The sequence below is a fragment of the Prionailurus bengalensis genome, chromosome E4 (assembly GCF_016509475.1).
Source record: "Prionailurus bengalensis isolate Pbe53 chromosome E4, Fcat_Pben_1.1_paternal_pri, whole genome shotgun sequence".
In the NCBI taxonomy this organism is placed as follows: domain Eukaryota; kingdom Metazoa; phylum Chordata; class Mammalia; order Carnivora; family Felidae; genus Prionailurus; species Prionailurus bengalensis.
The window spans coordinates 63405587-63418153 of record NC_057360.1 but is presented as its reverse complement, the minus strand read 5'-3'; the positions used below and the strand labels follow the sequence as shown (position 1 = coordinate 63418153).

General features: G+C 73.4%; 11 non-coding genes across 11 annotated transcripts; 6 read left to right on the top strand and 5 right to left on the bottom strand.

The window, feature by feature from the left end:
- Nucleotides 1-492: 492 nt before the first annotated feature.
- On the bottom strand, nucleotides 493-563 carry TRNAG-GCC. The gene has a single exon. It is a non-coding gene; the product is annotated as a tRNA-Gly (tRNA).
- A 1559-nt stretch (nucleotides 564-2122) lies between these two features.
- TRNAL-CAG lies at nucleotides 2123-2205 on the bottom strand. Its single transcript has one exon. It is a non-coding gene; the product is annotated as a tRNA-Leu (tRNA).
- Nucleotides 2206-2831: 626 nt separating this feature from the next.
- On the top strand, nucleotides 2832-2903 carry TRNAD-GUC. Its single transcript has one exon. It is a non-coding gene; the product is annotated as a tRNA-Asp (tRNA).
- A 797-nt stretch (nucleotides 2904-3700) lies between these two features.
- TRNAG-UCC lies at nucleotides 3701-3772 on the top strand. Its single transcript has one exon. It is a non-coding gene; the product is annotated as a tRNA-Gly (tRNA).
- Nucleotides 3773-4084: 312 nt separating this feature from the next.
- TRNAE-CUC lies at nucleotides 4085-4156 on the top strand. Its single transcript has one exon. It is a non-coding gene; the product is annotated as a tRNA-Glu (tRNA).
- A 1693-nt stretch (nucleotides 4157-5849) lies between these two features.
- Nucleotides 5850-5920, bottom strand: TRNAG-GCC. Its single transcript has one exon. It is a non-coding gene; the product is annotated as a tRNA-Gly (tRNA).
- Nucleotides 5921-7479: 1559 nt separating this feature from the next.
- TRNAL-CAG lies at nucleotides 7480-7562 on the bottom strand. The gene has a single exon. It is a non-coding gene; the product is annotated as a tRNA-Leu (tRNA).
- Nucleotides 7563-8188: 626 nt separating this feature from the next.
- On the top strand, nucleotides 8189-8260 carry TRNAD-GUC. The gene has a single exon. It is a non-coding gene; the product is annotated as a tRNA-Asp (tRNA).
- Nucleotides 8261-9057: 797 nt separating this feature from the next.
- Nucleotides 9058-9129, top strand: TRNAG-UCC. Its single transcript has one exon. It is a non-coding gene; the product is annotated as a tRNA-Gly (tRNA).
- A 312-nt stretch (nucleotides 9130-9441) lies between these two features.
- TRNAE-CUC lies at nucleotides 9442-9513 on the top strand. The gene has a single exon. It is a non-coding gene; the product is annotated as a tRNA-Glu (tRNA).
- A 1693-nt stretch (nucleotides 9514-11206) lies between these two features.
- Nucleotides 11207-11277, bottom strand: TRNAG-GCC. The gene has a single exon. It is a non-coding gene; the product is annotated as a tRNA-Gly (tRNA).
- Nucleotides 11278-12567: the final 1290 nt, after the last annotated feature.

The following is a 12567-nucleotide window of genomic DNA, read 5'->3' as shown; positions in this document are numbered from 1 at the left end:
AGTCGCGGCGGCCGTGGGTCTCCGGGTGCTTCCCGTGCCCGCGGGAAGTTTCCTCGGAGTCCTTGCTTTTGCGTGTGTGTGTGTGTGTGTGTGTGTGTGTGTGTGTGTCGGGAGGGGGTGGCTGGTGGGAGGGGCGGCGGTGCGAGGTGGTGCCGAGGGAAAGGGAGGAGCGTGTGGGTGGCAGCGCGAGTTGGTGCGTGGATGCGTTCCTTGCAGTGAATCGGGAGACTGGAGCGAGGCGAGCGTCGTTAAAGAGAAGAAGGGCAAGGCAGGTGTGTGGGCGGGCGCGGACGGGCCCTTGGCTCCGGGGCGGGCGGAGTTTTGTCCCCAGGGCGAGCGAGCCACGGAGGAGGAAGGGAATGTGCGGCAGGGGCGGGGACGGACCCCCAGAGAGGAGCAGAGGTGGCTTTGGCCAGGTGCTCTGAAGGTGGGAGAGAGGCTTCGAAGCGGAGCGCGCAGTTGGCGCTGCGGGGCCAAAAGGGGATGGCGCGTTGCATGGGCCGGGAATCGAACCCGGGCCTCCCGCGTGGCAGGCGAGAATTCTACCACTGAACCACCCATGCACCCACGGACGTGGGCCACAGAGGGCTTCCCCAGCGGCGCCGGCCGCCTCCGTTGCCGGTCCCCGCCAGTAGTGAGCGTGAGCGTGAGTGTGAGCGTGAGCGTCTGCTCCGTGGGAGCAGGAGGCGGGCGGTCTGCAAGACAGGCTCCAGGCACGCGGAGAGCCAGCCCCTAGGGCGCGGCGCGGCGCGGCCCGGCTCGGACGTCCGGGCAGAGGAAGGCACGGAGGCGGACTGGGCTCATCCCGTGCTTTGTCCCTCGTCCGGGGCCGCCGCCACAGCCTGCCCGTGTCCCCAGAGGCAGCCAGGAGCTGGACCCAGCCTGGCCAGCGCCCGATCCCCAAACAGCCGGAGCCATTTGTGGCCGGTGCCGGCAGGCGAGGGACCTTGCCTTCAGCTACTCCCAGCCCCGAGCCAGAGTCCGTTTGGCGGATGGTTTTCTCGCGCGTGCAGTGTGTGTCCCGGCGGAAGGGGTGGGGAACGGACCTCTCGTGTGTGGAGCCATGGGGCCAGGGGCCGGGGCCGGGGGCAGGGGGCGGGGCCGGGTGGGCTGTGTGTCTTTGTGTCTGTGTGTGTGTGTGTGTGTGTGTGTGTGTGTGTGTGTGTTTGCGCTCGCGCCGGCGTCTGTCGGAGTTAGAGGCCAGGTAGCGCCGCCTGCGCCTCTGAGTGCGTCTCGGGCCAAGAGAGCAAAGGCCTGAGCGCGCTGGCCGGAGCCTCTCCCTAGGGGTCCGGCTCGGTGCCTTGGCAGGTTGGGAGGCAGGAGGGCGGTCTTGGATCCGGGCGGAACGCTGGGGCGGAGTGGCCGGCCGGCGGCGGCGGCCTCCCCGAGCCAGGAGATGCGCTGTGGTGCCCGGCTGGATGGCCTGGGGGTCTAGGGCTTCCGCTCACTGCTCCCTGCAGCCACCTTCCCGGCTTGGACTCGTGAGCCAGGCCCACAGAAGGGAGGGGTCCGCGCCGCCGGCTGGCCAGCAGCCGGCTGCGCTGTATGGCTCCCGGGAGGCAGACAGGCAGGCAGGTAGGTGTGGCCAGGGGAAGGCCCCTAGGTGGAGAATCGTGTGGGCCGCCTCGGGAGGGTGTGGAGAGAATGGACTAGGGCCGGGGGAAAAGCACGGGGTGACGGTGGGGTGGGTGCGTGTTCCCGGTGGCGGCGGAAGCGGACGGCTGGCTGGAAGGGCCAGGCGCTGTCCAGCGGCCACAAGTGGGAGCGGGAAGCGCGGGGAGCTTTGCAGCCTGGGCTGGTTCGCGAGTGCCGGGGTGAGGAGGGCAGGGGCGGGAATAGACGAGAAGGAGGACCAAAGAGCCTCCAGAAAGACGCAGGTGCGAAGTCAGCGAAGCCTGCGGGTGTGGGAAAGGCGCTCGAGGCGCGGGGGAGTGCGTGTGTGTGCGCCCGCGCGCGCCCGCGCGCGCGCGCGCGCTCAGAGCCCGAGGCGGCGAGGGTGGAGGGGCTGGAGCTCGGTCCCGGGCAGCGTGTGCTCGGGTGCGGGGCGGGCCGCGGCCGCGAGAGGGTGTGGTCCAGGCCCCGGTGGCGTGGCTGCTGTGTGGGGCGGGCCAAAAGGTGGGCGTGTCAGGAGTGGGATTCGAACCCACGCCTCCAGGGGAGACTGCGACCTGAACGCAGCGCCTTAGACCGCTCGGCCATCCTGACGGCGGGTGTGGGCGCGTCGCCGCTGGCCTGGCTGGGACGCGGCGCTAACGCTGGTGTCCTTGGCCGTCATGGCGCCCGGCTGGCGGCTGTGTGCGTGCGCAAGGGGCGAGACACGCGCGGCGGCCCCGGAGGAGCACGGCCAGCCGCCTCGCCGCCGCCGCCGCCGCCGCCGCCGCCGCCGCCGCCAGCGCGGCTCCCGTCGCTGTCGCACCCCCACCCCCAGCTCCCTGCAGGCCCCGTCCAGCGTCGGCGCCCCTTGCCCTGCTCCCCACCCCGCCTGCCTCGCCCTCGCCGTCGCCGTCGCCCTCGCCCTCGCCCTCGCCGCCCCGCTTGCCGTCTGGGGCCTTTTCTCCCGGCGCGATGCCCGCCTGGCAGACGAGAGAGAGGCAGCGCTCGTTGGGAGTACTGAGCGCCGTCCGGTCCGTGTGTGGGCCCCGGGTCCGGGCGGACTCCGAGTCGGGGCCGGGGGCTGCCGTGCGGGAGAGGGGGCCGAAGCGGGGCTGGGGTCGGGTGGGGCGTGGCCCGTGCCGGGCGCCCGTGCAGGGCAGGGCGTCGAGGGCAGGCAGGGGCAGGCGTGGGGAGGCAGCCGGAGAGGGGTCGGGCGCCCGGGTGGCCGGCCGCCGCCGTCCTCGTTAGTATAGTGGTGAGTATCCCCGCCTGTCACGCGGGAGACCGGGGTTCGATTCCCCGACGGGGAGGCAAGACGCCCTTTTTGGTGGCCTGCGCAGCTCTGGGTCCCACCTCTTGCTCCCGAGGGGCAGGGGCGCTTCTTCTCGGCCGTCCGTCGTCCGGCCGGCGGCGCGTGCCCGGCCTGCCCACCGTCCACCGGCCCCAGCCCTTTGCGTGGCTCGAGGCCGGACGCTGGGTCGCCACCGCGCAGCCGGGGCCTCGTGTGGTCGGTCCCCGCGGCAGCCACGGCGAGCTCCTCGGCGACGTGCCGCCCAGCCGCACAGCCGCCGTGGGTGTCGCTCGGGTGGGAGGCAGATGGGTCCGGTCCCGTCTGGATGCGGGAGGTGGTGTGGCCTGGCACCCGCCCCCTCTGCTCCTTCCCGCGCCCGGCCAGGCCGGGCCGGGCCGGGCCGGGCCGCTAGCTGCGGGCCGCGGAGGACGCGGAAGACGCCGGGCCGGGGACGTGGCGGGGCTCCCCAGCCGGCCTCCGAGGGCCCGAGAGCGGCCAGGCGGCCAGAGCGCCCTCCAGAGGCGGGCGGCGGTGGGCGCCGGGCGCCGGGCGCGGGGCGCAGGGCGGGCGGACGGGCGGGCGTGCCCGGCGACCGGCCGGCGCAGCTGAGTCGGAGGGGCGAGGCTGGGGCGCCGGGCGGCCGGAGCCCGTGGTGGCCGGAGCCCGTGGTGGCCGGGCAGAGCTGCGGCCGGGCGGGACGTCGGGGCAGGGATGCGCCGGGCGGCGGCGGCAGCGGCAGCGGCGAGAGAGCGCCAAGGCGAGAAGGCGCCGGAGCGCACCCTGGGCCGGCCGCGTCGGGCCGGCCCGGGCCGTGCAGCGTTGGTGGTATAGTGGTGAGCATAGCTGCCTTCCAAGCAGTTGACCCGGGTTCGATTCCCGGCCAACGCAGCCGGCCGACCTTTTGCGCCGCTCCGGGGCCCTCCTGGCCAGGCCCGCCGGGCGCTGGCAGTGGGGGACGGCGTGCCGGCCCGCTGGGCGCTGGGCGCTGGGCGCTGGGCACGTGGCCCGAGGCGGCGTGCGGGTGCGAGGGCGGCCGGCGCGCAGCGTTTTGCGGGTGCTGCCAGCGGTCCGGGTGGACTGCGTGGGGCCCGCGGGCGGCTGGACGTGCAGAGGCAGGGGCCTCGGGGCCCAAGCGGAGCCGCGTGGGGGGAATGGAGGCGCTGGGTCCAGGGGGTGCAGGCCAGGCGCGCAGCCTGTCGCTCCCTGGTGGTCTAGTGGTTAGGATTCGGCGCTCTCACCGCCGCGGCCCGGGTTCGATTCCCGGTCAGGGAAGCCTTTCTTCTTCCTCTGGCCCTCCGGGGCCTCCCCTCCCGGCCGGCCGAGCCGAGCCACCCACCGCCCCGGCCCCAGTGCACCCGCACCACCCCCTTTTAGCCCACGCCAGCACGCCAGGCCGAGCTGGCTAGCTTGTCGCGGGCCCCGCCGCCACGATGGAGGGGTGCACACAAGGCCACCTGCCACGCCCCGACGGGCAGCCCCAGCCTCGCCCTGCCACCTCGGCCCGTCCGAGCCTTTTGGCCTGGCTGGCCCACCGGAGGCCCTCGGCCTCGCCTCTCCCCTTCGCCCCCACCCGCGCACACGCTCGCCTGGCACCTTCGCTTCCACAGCCCGAGACGCGAGTGGCCGGGGCGGCCTCTGTCCCCCGCCGGGACCACCAGTGTGCGCAGGCGCCCCTGCCCCCCGAGTGTGCTCGGACCCCCACCGCCCCCTCCGGTGGCGCTCCTAGCTGGCCGGGCTGACGAGCCATCCTGTCCTCCCTCGTGAGGTGCCCGCGGTGGCGGTGCTGGGCGCGTGGGTCAGGTGAGCCACGCGCAGCCCTGAGTCCCGTCACCTGGCCGAGCAGCCCCCCTCGGGCCTGCGACCTCTCGGGCGGCTTCCCTGCCCCACGCCGGGGCGGGAGCGCCACGACCTGGCTGGCTGCGTCTCTCCCCGGCGACGGAGAGCGGACCCCAGGGGCACGCCGGTCTTGGGCGCCGATGGGAGCGCAGAGTCCGACCGCCGTGCCCGGGAGGTGGAGGAGGGAAGAGGCATCCGGGCACGGCCCGGACCCCCCCACCCCCCCCCCCCCCGGGGCACTGGAGGTGAGACAGCGGGGAGGTGCCGTGGGAGCCCCGGGGGAAGACAACCCAGCAGCCAGGCAGGTGGGCGGCGGTCGACGCACCCCGGGGGACTGGGCGCACTTGTCGCCAACTTGTCATTCCACTTGCAGGACCCGTCGGTCCTTCCATCCTAGGCGCCGTCCGTCCTTCTGTCCACCCCTGTCTGTATCCGTCCTCTTCTGTGGATGCCTCCCAAGGTCCATCGCACACCTCAGTCTCCTTCCCGCCCCAATTTGGACACCCCTGTCCGCCGGGGATTTGCTCTGTGATCAGAGGTGTCCCCTCTCGAGGCCAAGCGGTCAGCCGGTGCGCCGCGCACACCTGCTGGGGCACACTCGCTTCAACCGCACAAGCCCCCTGCAGCGGTGCGGAGGAGTCGCGGCGGCCGTGGGTCTCCGGGTGCTTCCCGTGCCCGCGGGAAGTTTCCTCGGAGTCCTTGCTTTTGCGTGTGTGTGTGTGTGTGTGTGTGTGTGTGTGTGTGTCGGGAGGGGGTGGCTGGTGGGAGGGGCGGCGGTGCGAGGTGGTGCCGAGGGAAAGGGAGGAGCGTGTGGGTGGCAGCGCGAGTTGGTGCGTGGATGCGTTCCTTGCAGTGAATCGGGAGACTGGAGCGAGGCGAGCGTCGTTAAAGAGAAGAAGGGCAAGGCAGGTGTGTGGGCGGGCGCGGACGGGCCCTTGGCTCCGGGGCGGGCGGAGTTTTGTCCCCAGGGCGAGCGAGCCACGGAGGAGGAAGGGAATGTGCGGCAGGGGCGGGGACGGACCCCCAGAGAGGAGCAGAGGTGGCTTTGGCCAGGTGCTCTGAAGGTGGGAGAGAGGCTTCGAAGCGGAGCGCGCAGTTGGCGCTGCGGGGCCAAAAGGGGATGGCGCGTTGCATGGGCCGGGAATCGAACCCGGGCCTCCCGCGTGGCAGGCGAGAATTCTACCACTGAACCACCCATGCACCCACGGACGTGGGCCACAGAGGGCTTCCCCAGCGGCGCCGGCCGCCTCCGTTGCCGGTCCCCGCCAGTAGTGAGCGTGAGCGTGAGTGTGAGCGTGAGCGTCTGCTCCGTGGGAGCAGGAGGCGGGCGGTCTGCAAGACAGGCTCCAGGCACGCGGAGAGCCAGCCCCTAGGGCGCGGCGCGGCGCGGCCCGGCTCGGACGTCCGGGCAGAGGAAGGCACGGAGGCGGACTGGGCTCATCCCGTGCTTTGTCCCTCGTCCGGGGCCGCCGCCACAGCCTGCCCGTGTCCCCAGAGGCAGCCAGGAGCTGGACCCAGCCTGGCCAGCGCCCGATCCCCAAACAGCCGGAGCCATTTGTGGCCGGTGCCGGCAGGCGAGGGACCTTGCCTTCAGCTACTCCCAGCCCCGAGCCAGAGTCCGTTTGGCGGATGGTTTTCTCGCGCGTGCAGTGTGTGTCCCGGCGGAAGGGGTGGGGAACGGACCTCTCGTGTGTGGAGCCATGGGGCCAGGGGCCGGGGCCGGGGGCAGGGGGCGGGGCCGGGTGGGCTGTGTGTCTTTGTGTCTGTGTGTGTGTGTGTGTGTGTGTGTGTGTGTGTGTGTGTTTGCGCTCGCGCCGGCGTCTGTCGGAGTTAGAGGCCAGGTAGCGCCGCCTGCGCCTCTGAGTGCGTCTCGGGCCAAGAGAGCAAAGGCCTGAGCGCGCTGGCCGGAGCCTCTCCCTAGGGGTCCGGCTCGGTGCCTTGGCAGGTTGGGAGGCAGGAGGGCGGTCTTGGATCCGGGCGGAACGCTGGGGCGGAGTGGCCGGCCGGCGGCGGCGGCCTCCCCGAGCCAGGAGATGCGCTGTGGTGCCCGGCTGGATGGCCTGGGGGTCTAGGGCTTCCGCTCACTGCTCCCTGCAGCCACCTTCCCGGCTTGGACTCGTGAGCCAGGCCCACAGAAGGGAGGGGTCCGCGCCGCCGGCTGGCCAGCAGCCGGCTGCGCTGTATGGCTCCCGGGAGGCAGACAGGCAGGCAGGTAGGTGTGGCCAGGGGAAGGCCCCTAGGTGGAGAATCGTGTGGGCCGCCTCGGGAGGGTGTGGAGAGAATGGACTAGGGCCGGGGGAAAAGCACGGGGTGACGGTGGGGTGGGTGCGTGTTCCCGGTGGCGGCGGAAGCGGACGGCTGGCTGGAAGGGCCAGGCGCTGTCCAGCGGCCACAAGTGGGAGCGGGAAGCGCGGGGAGCTTTGCAGCCTGGGCTGGTTCGCGAGTGCCGGGGTGAGGAGGGCAGGGGCGGGAATAGACGAGAAGGAGGACCAAAGAGCCTCCAGAAAGACGCAGGTGCGAAGTCAGCGAAGCCTGCGGGTGTGGGAAAGGCGCTCGAGGCGCGGGGGAGTGCGTGTGTGTGCGCCCGCGCGCGCCCGCGCGCGCGCGCGCGCTCAGAGCCCGAGGCGGCGAGGGTGGAGGGGCTGGAGCTCGGTCCCGGGCAGCGTGTGCTCGGGTGCGGGGCGGGCCGCGGCCGCGAGAGGGTGTGGTCCAGGCCCCGGTGGCGTGGCTGCTGTGTGGGGCGGGCCAAAAGGTGGGCGTGTCAGGAGTGGGATTCGAACCCACGCCTCCAGGGGAGACTGCGACCTGAACGCAGCGCCTTAGACCGCTCGGCCATCCTGACGGCGGGTGTGGGCGCGTCGCCGCTGGCCTGGCTGGGACGCGGCGCTAACGCTGGTGTCCTTGGCCGTCATGGCGCCCGGCTGGCGGCTGTGTGCGTGCGCAAGGGGCGAGACACGCGCGGCGGCCCCGGAGGAGCACGGCCAGCCGCCTCGCCGCCGCCGCCGCCGCCGCCGCCGCCGCCGCCGCCAGCGCGGCTCCCGTCGCTGTCGCACCCCCACCCCCAGCTCCCTGCAGGCCCCGTCCAGCGTCGGCGCCCCTTGCCCTGCTCCCCACCCCGCCTGCCTCGCCCTCGCCGTCGCCGTCGCCCTCGCCCTCGCCCTCGCCGCCCCGCTTGCCGTCTGGGGCCTTTTCTCCCGGCGCGATGCCCGCCTGGCAGACGAGAGAGAGGCAGCGCTCGTTGGGAGTACTGAGCGCCGTCCGGTCCGTGTGTGGGCCCCGGGTCCGGGCGGACTCCGAGTCGGGGCCGGGGGCTGCCGTGCGGGAGAGGGGGCCGAAGCGGGGCTGGGGTCGGGTGGGGCGTGGCCCGTGCCGGGCGCCCGTGCAGGGCAGGGCGTCGAGGGCAGGCAGGGGCAGGCGTGGGGAGGCAGCCGGAGAGGGGTCGGGCGCCCGGGTGGCCGGCCGCCGCCGTCCTCGTTAGTATAGTGGTGAGTATCCCCGCCTGTCACGCGGGAGACCGGGGTTCGATTCCCCGACGGGGAGGCAAGACGCCCTTTTTGGTGGCCTGCGCAGCTCTGGGTCCCACCTCTTGCTCCCGAGGGGCAGGGGCGCTTCTTCTCGGCCGTCCGTCGTCCGGCCGGCGGCGCGTGCCCGGCCTGCCCACCGTCCACCGGCCCCAGCCCTTTGCGTGGCTCGAGGCCGGACGCTGGGTCGCCACCGCGCAGCCGGGGCCTCGTGTGGTCGGTCCCCGCGGCAGCCACGGCGAGCTCCTCGGCGACGTGCCGCCCAGCCGCACAGCCGCCGTGGGTGTCGCTCGGGTGGGAGGCAGATGGGTCCGGTCCCGTCTGGATGCGGGAGGTGGTGTGGCCTGGCACCCGCCCCCTCTGCTCCTTCCCGCGCCCGGCCAGGCCGGGCCGGGCCGGGCCGGGCCGCTAGCTGCGGGCCGCGGAGGACGCGGAAGACGCCGGGCCGGGGACGTGGCGGGGCTCCCCAGCCGGCCTCCGAGGGCCCGAGAGCGGCCAGGCGGCCAGAGCGCCCTCCAGAGGCGGGCGGCGGTGGGCGCCGGGCGCCGGGCGCGGGGCGCAGGGCGGGCGGACGGGCGGGCGTGCCCGGCGACCGGCCGGCGCAGCTGAGTCGGAGGGGCGAGGCTGGGGCGCCGGGCGGCCGGAGCCCGTGGTGGCCGGAGCCCGTGGTGGCCGGGCAGAGCTGCGGCCGGGCGGGACGTCGGGGCAGGGATGCGCCGGGCGGCGGCGGCAGCGGCAGCGGCGAGAGAGCGCCAAGGCGAGAAGGCGCCGGAGCGCACCCTGGGCCGGCCGCGTCGGGCCGGCCCGGGCCGTGCAGCGTTGGTGGTATAGTGGTGAGCATAGCTGCCTTCCAAGCAGTTGACCCGGGTTCGATTCCCGGCCAACGCAGCCGGCCGACCTTTTGCGCCGCTCCGGGGCCCTCCTGGCCAGGCCCGCCGGGCGCTGGCAGTGGGGGACGGCGTGCCGGCCCGCTGGGCGCTGGGCGCTGGGCGCTGGGCACGTGGCCCGAGGCGGCGTGCGGGTGCGAGGGCGGCCGGCGCGCAGCGTTTTGCGGGTGCTGCCAGCGGTCCGGGTGGACTGCGTGGGGCCCGCGGGCGGCTGGACGTGCAGAGGCAGGGGCCTCGGGGCCCAAGCGGAGCCGCGTGGGGGGAATGGAGGCGCTGGGTCCAGGGGGTGCAGGCCAGGCGCGCAGCCTGTCGCTCCCTGGTGGTCTAGTGGTTAGGATTCGGCGCTCTCACCGCCGCGGCCCGGGTTCGATTCCCGGTCAGGGAAGCCTTTCTTCTTCCTCTGGCCCTCCGGGGCCTCCCCTCCCGGCCGGCCGAGCCGAGCCACCCACCGCCCCGGCCCCAGTGCACCCGCACCACCCCCTTTTAGCCCACGCCAGCACGCCAGGCCGAGCTGGCTAGCTTGTCGCGGGCCCCGCCGCCACGATGGAGGGGTGCACACAAGGCCACCTGCCACGCCCCGACGGGCAGCCCCAGCCTCGCCCTGCCACCTCGGCCCGTCCGAGCCTTTTGGCCTGGCTGGCCCACCGGAGGCCCTCGGCCTCGCCTCTCCCCTTCGCCCCCACCCGCGCACACGCTCGCCTGGCACCTTCGCTTCCACAGCCCGAGACGCGAGTGGCCGGGGCGGCCTCTGTCCCCCGCCGGGACCACCAGTGTGCGCAGGCGCCCCTGCCCCCCGAGTGTGCTCGGACCCCCACCGCCCCCTCCGGTGGCGCTCCTAGCTGGCCGGGCTGACGAGCCATCCTGTCCTCCCTCGTGAGGTGCCCGCGGTGGCGGTGCTGGGCGCGTGGGTCAGGTGAGCCACGCGCAGCCCTGAGTCCCGTCACCTGGCCGAGCAGCCCCCCTCGGGCCTGCGACCTCTCGGGCGGCTTCCCTGCCCCACGCCGGGGCGGGAGCGCCACGACCTGGCTGGCTGCGTCTCTCCCCGGCGACGGAGAGCGGACCCCAGGGGCACGCCGGTCTTGGGCGCCGATGGGAGCGCAGAGTCCGACCGCCGTGCCCGGGAGGTGGAGGAGGGAAGAGGCATCCGGGCACGGCCCGGACCCCCCCACCCCCCCCCCCCCCGGGGCACTGGAGGTGAGACAGCGGGGAGGTGCCGTGGGAGCCCCGGGGGAAGACAACCCAGCAGCCAGGCAGGTGGGCGGCGGTCGACGCACCCCGGGGGACTGGGCGCACTTGTCGCCAACTTGTCATTCCACTTGCAGGACCCGTCGGTCCTTCCATCCTAGGCGCCGTCCGTCCTTCTGTCCACCCCTGTCTGTATCCGTCCTCTTCTGTGGATGCCTCCCAAGGTCCATCGCACACCTCAGTCTCCTTCCCGCCCCAATTTGGACACCCCTGTCCGCCGGGGATTTGCTCTGTGATCAGAGGTGTCCCCTCTCGAGGCCAAGCGGTCAGCCGGTGCGCCGCGCACACCTGCTGGGGCACACTCGCTTCAACCGCACAAGCCCCCTGCAGCGGTGCGGAGGAGTCGCGGCGGCCGTGGGTCTCCGGGTGCTTCCCGTGCCCGCGGGAAGTTTCCTCGGAGTCCTTGCTTTTGCGTGTGTGTGTGTGTGTGTGTGTGTGTGTGTGTGTGTCGGGAGGGGGTGGCTGGTGGGAGGGGCGGCGGTGCGAGGTGGTGCCGAGGGAAAGGGAGGAGCGTGTGGGTGGCAGCGCGAGTTGGTGCGTGGATGCGTTCCTTGCAGTGAATCGGGAGACTGGAGCGAGGCGAGCGTCGTTAAAGAGAAGAAGGGCAAGGCAGGTGTGTGGGCGGGCGCGGACGGGCCCTTGGCTCCGGGGCGGGCGGAGTTTTGTCCCCAGGGCGAGCGAGCCACGGAGGAGGAAGGGAATGTGCGGCAGGGGCGGGGACGGACCCCCAGAGAGGAGCAGAGGTGGCTTTGGCCAGGTGCTCTGAAGGTGGGAGAGAGGCTTCGAAGCGGAGCGCGCAGTTGGCGCTGCGGGGCCAAAAGGGGATGGCGCGTTGCATGGGCCGGGAATCGAACCCGGGCCTCCCGCGTGGCAGGCGAGAATTCTACCACTGAACCACCCATGCACCCACGGACGTGGGCCACAGAGGGCTTCCCCAGCGGCGCCGGCCGCCTCCGTTGCCGGTCCCCGCCAGTAGTGAGCGTGAGCGTGAGTGTGAGCGTGAGCGTCTGCTCCGTGGGAGCAGGAGGCGGGCGGTCTGCAAGACAGGCTCCAGGCACGCGGAGAGCCAGCCCCTAGGGCGCGGCGCGGCGCGGCCCGGCTCGGACGTCCGGGCAGAGGAAGGCACGGAGGCGGACTGGGCTCATCCCGTGCTTTGTCCCTCGTCCGGGGCCGCCGCCACAGCCTGCCCGTGTCCCCAGAGGCAGCCAGGAGCTGGACCCAGCCTGGCCAGCGCCCGATCCCCAAACAGCCGGAGCCATTTGTGGCCGGTGCCGGCAGGCGAGGGACCTTGCCTTCAGCTACTCCCAGCCCCGAGCCAGAGTCCGTTTGGCGGATGGTTTTCTCGCGCGTGCAGTGTGTGTCCCGGCGGAAGGGGTGGGGAACGGACCTCTCGTGTGTGGAGCCATGGGGCCAGGGGCCGGGGCCGGGGGCAGGGGGCGGGGCCGGGTGGGCTGTGTGTCTTTGTGTCTGTGTGTGTGTGTGTGTGTGTGTGTGTGTGTGTGTGTGTTTGCGCTCGCGCCGGCGTCTGTCGGAGTTAGAGGCCAGGTAGCGCCGCCTGCGCCTCTGAGTGCGTCTCGGGCCAAGAGAGCAAAGGCCTGAGCGCGCTGGCCGGAGCCTCTCCCTAGGGGTCCGGCTCGGTGCCTTGGCAGGTTGGGAGGCAGGAGGGCGGTCTTGGATCCGGGCGGAACGCTGGGGCGGAGTGGCCGGCCGGCGGCGGCGGCCTCCCCGAGCCAGGAGATGCGCTGTGGTGCCCGGCTGGATGGCCTGGGGGTCTAGGGCTTCCGCTCACTGCTCCCTGCAGCCACCTTCCCGGCTTGGACTCGTGAGCCAGGCCCACAGAAGGGAGGGGTCCGCGCCGCCGGCTGGCCAGCAGCCGGCTGCGCTGTATGGCTCCCGGGAGGCAGACAGGCAGGCAGGTAGGTGTGGCCAGGGGAAGGCCCCTAGGTGGAGAATCGTGTGGGCCGCCTCGGGAGGGTGTGGAGAGAATGGACTAGGGCCGGGGGAAAAGCACGGGGTGACGGTGGGGTGGGTGCGTGTTCCCGGTGGCGGCGGAAGCGGACGGCTGGCTGGAAGGGCCAGGCGCTGTCCAGCGGCCACAAGTGGGAGCGGGAAGCGCGGGGAGCTTTGCAGCCTGGGCTGGTTCGCGAGTGCCGGGGTGAGGAGGGCAGGGGCGGGAATAGACGAGAAGGAGGAC